Genomic DNA, 8,639 nt, shown 5'->3' on the forward strand with positions numbered 1-8,639 from the left:
CCCCACAGCTTTGCTTCCTCGACTGATGGTCAGAGTTAATGCTCTCAGCACCCGGGGGCAACATTCAGAAGGGCAGCCTAAAGTCTCCAAAGAAAAAACTAAATAAAATATGAAAACAAAAAATGAAGACATAAAACAGCAGACGCTCCATGAATTCAGGTTATTGTCAGACACTACCTAGACCAGGGGTTCTCAAATGTTGTCGAGTCAAGGACCCCCAAATTGATATATATTTGGCCACAGAGCCCCATCTGAAAATATTTTGTGCCTGGGACTCCCAGAAGAGAAGATTTGTGTTAAAAAAAAATCAATATTTAAAAATATATATAATCTCAGAAATAGCAGGTGTATTAAGCTCGCAGCGTGGCACGAAGTGACGCGCTGCGAGAGACAAACAGCTGTTTGATACAAACTCCTTTATATTTGTAATTGAAACTGTGAAATAAAAAACGTATAATGTATCGTTACATTACACAACATGGCGTACAGTACAGTTGTCAGTGTTGTCAGGGAGTTTAAACTTCTAAACCACATCTGTGACAGACGGAAGAGAAGTTAATTATCTTCACAACAACAAACTGCATTGTTTTCTTTCAAAATGAATGGATTATTCAGGTGAGTTTATAGTTAAATACAGTTATAGCTGCTTTAATAGCATTAATATATAATAGAGCTATATATAATATATATAATATTTTACTCAGTGAAATTATGATTATGGTAAAGTAAAAACTTATCAGGATACAATATTTAGCTTTATGTGAAATGAATATGTTGTAATGAGCTGTGTTTGACTTGTAACATGCAGGGCCAAAGAATATAAAGTGTGCGTTTGCGTGTGCGCGTGTGTGTTTCAGTTGTGGTTAAAAATGATGTGTACTGGTGGGCTATGGAAAACTGCAAAAGGACAGATATGTGTATTATTTTTTAAATGAACAGGCCAGTAAGGTGCTTAAAGATGCTCTGGTCCTTTATACTTGTAAATATTATATGTTACAATGTTATGTTGTCAGTGTCCTTGTATGAAAGCTCATAGTTATTAAACCCTCACCTGTAAGTTCTTCTGAATAAAGAGCATCAGCTCAAAGTGGGTGATGATGTCATCAAAAGAAAGGATGAAATTACCTACCTGGGCTCCATCTTGGAGGCAAACCTCTCTGGTAACAAAAACGCCGAAAAAGTGATCAAAAATGTCAACCAAACAACACGCTTTTTGTGGAGGATTGATCGTCTAGTCAGTAAGAATACTCTGAAAATTCTTGCAGGGGCCCTCATTCAAGGTCATTATGATTATGCATGCACTTCATGGTATCACAACACCTCCAAGGCCTTAAAAACAAGGCTCCAAACATCCCAAAACAAACTTGTAAGGCTACTTCTTGGCCTCAATCACATAACCCATCTAACCCCTGCTCATTTTGCTAGGATTGGATGGCTTAGGGTTGAGGACAGAGTACAGCAACTTGCTATGGGCCTGGTCTTCAAGATACACCACAACATTGGGATCCCCCTGTATTTGTCAAAATACTTCCAAAATGTTAATGCAGTCCATGATCATAACACCAGAGGCAGCTCCACAAATCATGTTCAACCCAGATTTGGCTCAACTAAGGGAATGAACTCATGCTATTCATCGAAAATGTGGAATGCCCTACCAAAAGGAGTAAAGGAGTGTAAAACCCTACTCACTTTCAAAACTGCCCTAAAGATCCACCTTCAGGAGGCTGCAATTCGAAAATGGCCCCTGTCTAAGTCTTAACCTACCCCCCCCCCCCTCCTTCATTTTCCTCTTTTGTATATATATATATATATTTTTTCTCTCTTCATACCAGTAACCTGAAAGCTGATTGTATGACATTCTGTATAGTAGTGTGTATATCTATCTGCCTCTAATATTTCATCATGATTTGTGTGCATGGGGTTCTCATCTTAAACAAGCTGCGTGCTTAATGAGAGTTCCAGTTTAGTAGACCTTGTATTGTGAATTTGTACTCTTCCATGTACTGTTATGTACTGTCATGTACTACTCTCATGTCTTACTAAATAAACTACATCAATCAATCAATCAATCAAAGCTCTTTACTAACAACGTGATAAAGTAGAGCAGGTGGTCTCAAACATTTTCATGTCAAGGACCCCCAAATTGCAATTTTCCTGCAAATTTGTGATTATATACTTTTTCAAAAGTAGACGATCTACAAGCTCACAACATGTTGCATTGCAATGCACTGGCTATTTTGTATTATCTGAAGTATAAAATAGGGTTAAAGTGTTCCCCATTTTTCTGGGGACCCTCTGGAACCCTGTCATGGACCACTGGGGGTCCCCTGACCCCACTTTGAGAACCACTGAAGACGTAGGGGACCTTATCAGCTGACTGATACAATGTTTCTACTGTATATACTGCTACAGCCTGTATCAAGTTGTTGTAATACTATACTTTTATTTTTTAAGTGTCAAAGTCACTTCTGTGTCTCTGGGTCTGCTCTCATGTGAATGGGGTTCACACAGGACTTTTGCGTTGAGCAATCAAGCAGCAAGCAGCAAGTGAAGGTGCAGAAGCTTAGTGTCATGTTGGTCACAAGAGACTGTCTAAAGTTATAAGAAAAGGTTATAAAGACCTGAAGAGTAGGCTACTCCCTTTATGTGTAGCATGCAGCCAATGAGGTATTTGTTTGTTTGTTTGTTTGAAATGTCTGTATTTTACTCTGGTAAAATGTCTATTTTACATGCTGTGCATGGTGTTATCTTATGTTTTTGTAACATGCTTATTTTATTATTGTTAATAGTTTTCACGGTGGATTTGGAGGGATTTGAAGTCGCCTTCCAATAAATCAGTAGCAAGGAAACCACTTTAAGTTGTGTCTGTCTGTGCTTGGGGGGAGTTACAGTCCTCGTTGGCTCCGCCCTCTAGGCTAGAATGGGGAATCTCACTTCCAGCTGGAACAGTGAGACTTGAATATAAAGTTAAGACTTGTTAAAGCATTTTCAGCCAATTGATTTCTATTATCTACAAGTACAATGTCTTGTGAAATGTGATATACAACCACATGCCATTATAAACTGCTACAAGTCGCACTGTTTCAGCTGGAAGTGAGATTCCCCATTCTAGTGAATGAGGCAGCCTAGAGGGCGGAGCCAAAAAGTACAGCAGGTGGTCTCAAACAGTATGTCACTGATCACATGACCCAACAATCAATTCTCTAGTTCTAGGCAACATATAGGGGGGGGGGGGGACTTTTTTTCTTATTTCCACACAACAGCTCTAAGGTATATTATGACATGGTTCAATGTTGAAAATGAGTGGTATACCCCTTTAAACCCTACACAGTTGACCTGGTCCCCCAGGGCTTGTTGTGAAAGGGTACTGTATACATGTGACTCTTTCTTTCTTTCTTTCTTTCTTTCTTTCTTTCTTTCTTTCTGATACTCAAGGCTTATGGTGTCCCTCCCAACCCACTCCGGACCATAGCAGCCAGGTACACAGGTACAAGAGCCACTGTGATGACCTCATGGGTCAACACAACAGAGTAAGACCTTAAAATGAGGAAATCACTTGCATGGAGGGCTCAGAATGGCATGGACAGTATAAAGTCCAACCTCCTCCCACCATATCAAGCTCAACATCTCAGCAACTGTAGCGTCTGTTCTCCTATACGGCTGTGAATGTTGGACCCTATAGTCTACGTATATAGAAGTCCCTGGATGGGAGCTACACCAGAATGGTCCCGTGAGAAGATAACAGCCAGGAGAATGAGGCTGGCCAGTCCCCATCAGTCAGCCATCGACACTGGGAGCTCCCAGCCAGCAAGCTATGGGGCCCAACACATGCCCACACACACATGGATGTACTAATGAAAGATGCAAGGGAGGAAAGTACTGGTGAGATAGCCAGATGTATGGAGGATGGAGATGACTGGAGAGGATGACCTTGAGAGAGGGGGGGTCAATTAGTTTAATCCATGAGATCCAAAGCTTGACCCTGACCATCACTTACACAGCTGGTGAAGCCAAGAAGAAGACATCTCAGGGTAGGAACCCGTTTTCTTTCTTTTTTTTCTTTGCTGCTGCTGAGTGTGTTGTATGTGTATGTGATTCAAACTATTGCTGTATTGTTGTCATTCATTGTGATTCATGTTCTATTGTTGTCATATTAGGACCCAATGACTGGGTGGCAATGAACAATGTATCAGTGACTGTTTCTGGCTCTGGAATTGAAGGCTGATGTGAATCTACAGTACAGTGTGTCTGTTGTGTTGTGTCTGTGAGTTGTGAGACAGTACGGTACAGTATGTGTATACTAGGCTGTGTGTGCTGTTGAGGCTGTCAAAAAGCAGAATACAGTACATATAATATGCTGCATGTGTATGTTGTGTTGTTGTTGAAGTCGTGAAGACGGGTGCAGTATATGTATACTAGTTAGTAACTAGTAGATGGTGAGTTGTGACAGGGTGCAGTATACATTTACTAGGTTGTGAATTGTGACCGGGTGGATGTACAGGTATTGTTTTATATTATTGGCTTGGGTGGAAACACCTCTGTCTATGTAGATTATTTACTTCTTTTCTTGGCTCTACAACAGTGACCCCGGCCATCACTTACACAACTGAACAATTCAGAAAAAATAAAAGACGTCTCAAGGCCTTGTTTTCTTTACTACTACTGCTTGTGTTGTATGTTGTGTAGTGTAGGCCTATGTTACACCAGTGTGTATGTTCTGTGTTGTACTAAATCTACTAATGTGATTCAAGCTATTGTTGTCATATTAGGACTCAATGACTGGGTGGCAATGAAACATGTTCACTGACTGTTTGTGGCTCTGGAATTGAAGGCTGATGTGAATCTTCAGTGTGTTTGTTGTGTTGTTGTTGTTGTTGTTATTGTTAAAGAGTTGTGGGTATACTTATAGTATACTAGGCTGTTTGTATTGTGTCGTTGAAGGTAGTGAGTTGACCATGGCCTTGATGCCCCCCTGCACTGTCCCAGATGGTTGTAGCACTCGCCCTAGCCTTGAAGACCTTGCAGGCTTATACAAAGGCTAAAATGTAATTCAGATAACATGTTATGTAGACAAGATGCCAGGTTCATTTGTAGACCTGGCATCCTATAGATTATTGATTTTTTGATATTATACGTTTAGACTGATCTTACCGTAGGTTCTTGGTTTACCTATGATCCTAGATTACAGTTTATATGCATTTGATGTTTTACCTTGTGTTTAGCTTACTTACTGTAAGTCACTCTGGACTAAGAGTCTGCTAAATGCCTAAATTGTAAATTGAGATATTTGTAGACGTTGGTGTCTTTTTGAGATTCTGAATTCTGAAGCCCCCCCCCCTTTTTACACAGTCATTTCTACAAATATTAGTAATTTGTGTATACCAATACATTTTGTGAAATAAACAGCTTTAATATTTACATATATATTTATATATTCACATATAAATTTAGATATTTCTTTGGAATTAAAATCATTGTTTTATATGGCCTTCCTGCCCTGGCATTTAGCCTTTGTTCCCTCAAAAATGCAAGTGGCCTTGCCCATAAAATGATGAAATTCCAGGCCTGGTCACTGCACACTTCTGTTATTTTGAAGAAGATCCAACAAATAAACCATTGGTGTTTGCAGTATGGTGTCGTGTATAGAGTTTTGTCTCCGCAACAATAGCCTATGTCAAAGGAAATGTTAATATGACACAGTTTCCAATAAAGTTCCTCTTCAAATAGTTGTAATGCATTTAATTCCCCCATGCCACCAGTAGAGGTCAGCACTAAACCAACAAAAGACAAATCTACTGTTACTGTCCCTGAGCTAATATGAATACTCAGTCAGGAATTAATGCAGAGTTGAAGATAAGTGAAATATTCCATCCTTCCCTAAACCTACACACTGGATAGTGCTTACATTGTCTACAGCAGGACAGCCTCAGTTTCACTGATAATCTAAAGAGTGTCCTTGGGGAGAGGTTTAGTATATTCTGTGTATACATGGTGGGGAATGGACTTATACATAATTGCATATCCATTTGTTTACCTTTTTGTTTGTTTCTTTCTTAGCAAGATAAGTCGAGAATGGATGGGCATATTTTCAAGCAAACATGGAGGAAATGATCAGTAGGCTGCACTGACAAGATGGTTAATGTTGTTTAAAAAATAAATAGATGTAGAACAAGATATGTTGTTTGTATGGGCATGCAGGGTTTAAATATTTCACATATTTAATTTTATGGGCGTGTGTAAGTGTGTGTATTCCTCCAATCCAATGCAGGAATACTCTTTAGCCGTGGAAGCAATTAAACAGAATGTCCTTGAGATGGAGAATTCCTTGTCCGTGGGAGCAGGGTGTGTTTTTTTATATGCTGATGGGTGTTTGTTCCAGTGCTTGGATCTTTAATCAGAACTTCCTCCATGGTGTTGTGTCTGTGAGAGTCACCATCAGCTGGAACCAATGCCAGTGAGCTCATGAATACTGTTCCTCTGTCCAAGTTTGCTGACATGAGATAAACTCACCAACATTGTGTCCCTTTCCACCGGATTCTCTAAGAGCCTGCTGTCAAATACAATGAGACTTTTCATGTGAGCCTGGTAAAGAGTTTCACCAAAATAAATTACAGTAGGCTGACTGTCAAAATCCATCGCTTGCTACTAGAGATTAGGCACATATTCTACCCATAGTTTTTTGTAAAGTGTGTGTGTGTGTGTGGGGGGGGGGCAGGGGGGTTCAGGAAGTAAAGTTCAACTGTTTTGTAAAACAGTAGTTGGGTGTGTGAATGTTAGTCTGGGATTACAGGAAATGAAGCAAAAAGTGCGTTTAGCAATGTACTGATCAAAGTCCTGCTCTTTTCCTTTCTGTTCAGTCTGAAGAAGAATGCACACACACACGCGCACGCACGCACGCGCGCGCGTGCACACACACTCTATATGCCCAGGTATGCACACAATTTTGTAGATTTTCTTTTCTGTTCGTCCTTTCCGTTCACGAAAAGATATTTTAAAATATCTTTACATTTCATTTCCATTTCTGCTATGCAGCGAGCTATATATGCTTAGATGATTTTGATTTATATTACGATACATTTGCGTGACTGTAACGACGAAACGGAAGTGTGTATGTGTGGGTGGGGGGGATCCGCTTGCCCCCTTAATCATCAACAGAGCTTCCGTGCTCCAGACTGTAGGACCGGAAGCATTTGAAAATTGTGATAGGCAACAGTCTGGCCTCGCGAGACTATGCATGCACCAACACACAGAGATTTCTATAAATGCACATGACAAGTGAAACTAATACGTAATTCTTCATGATAAGCTGCAACCAACTCTCAGCTTTGAGTTTTACAAATTTGGACCGATCAACCGACCAATCGAGTGACTTTATTGAAGTGCAATATTTGGGCAAAATCTTCCTTTAGTTGAATATTTCCATTTTAGAAAATATATTACTTTTTCCTCCTACAGTACATTAAATGAACAACAGGCTAACCGAAAGGCAGACTAAAGTAAATGATCACACCCTCTGCGTCATTGGCAGACTAAATAGGTTGATAGAATATTCCATGATTGCATCCATAAAATATTGGGGGACCTCCTTCCATTGAATCTGTTGTTTTCTGAAGAAAAAAATCCCCCAAATAGTTCATTAACCAGCACCAATGGTGTACATTTTGTATACATTTACTAAAGTACAATCTCAGTTTTGTATACTTTAGTTTGTATACTTTTTGTGTACTTAACCCATTAAGACCTGGAACGCATCTGTGTCATTTTAGATTTCTTTGGCTATTCAAAAATAGCAGATCTACAAGCTCGTAGTGCGGCACCGAGTGCCGCGCTACGAGCTTGTAGATCTGCTATTTTTGAAAAATCGTGAAAAAATATATATATATTTTTTTTCATAAAACTGTTAGGATTTAGAAAACCATTTTAAGAATCGGAATGGGTTAAGTATACTTACAGTACACTTACAGCACATACAGTATACTGTACGTACAGCACCGCTACACTGATTTAGATTATAAAGATACGGCATTGCAAGATACTTTGTAAGTCCACTACCCTCAGAGGAACACATCTGTATATAAGTATACTCTGATTCTGAACACATCAACAATATATTTTCAATATTAGAAAAACATGACTTGCTTTGACTTGGGCACATTTGCACATGTGATTAAACAGGAGGATACTAAAACATCATAAATCATAGTCCAGAAACACTCTCTTATCTAGTTTGCATAGAGTCAACATTTAGGAACATGGACTCTGAGACAATGACATACCCCCTCAAATACTCCTGGTCAAATATTACTGTCTGCAGTACAAGTGAAAGTTGTTCTGTCAAAGTTTTATTCAGTACATTCACTTTTCAATATCAATACATTGCTGTATTGTTTTCACAATGCATTTACAGAACCTCCCAACTCTCTGAAACATAATAAATGCACATAGATTTACATAAACGCATAGCTAAAGTACAAGCTCACCACACATATGACACCATAGTATAGACATGGGCCTAAATGAATCAAGAATAATCAAGAATCGAGATTGTTTATTTGTCAGTACTCTACTCATACAAGTACTAATCTCTCAAGAACAGATTCTGCACTGCGTTGGAATCTGTCGGGGAGGTTCGTCATAAC

The sequence above is a fragment of the Gymnoscopelus braueri genome (genome assembly GCF_963280865.1).
Source record: "Gymnoscopelus braueri genome assembly, chromosome: 11".
NCBI lineage: Eukaryota > Metazoa > Chordata > Actinopteri > Myctophiformes > Myctophidae > Gymnoscopelus > Gymnoscopelus braueri.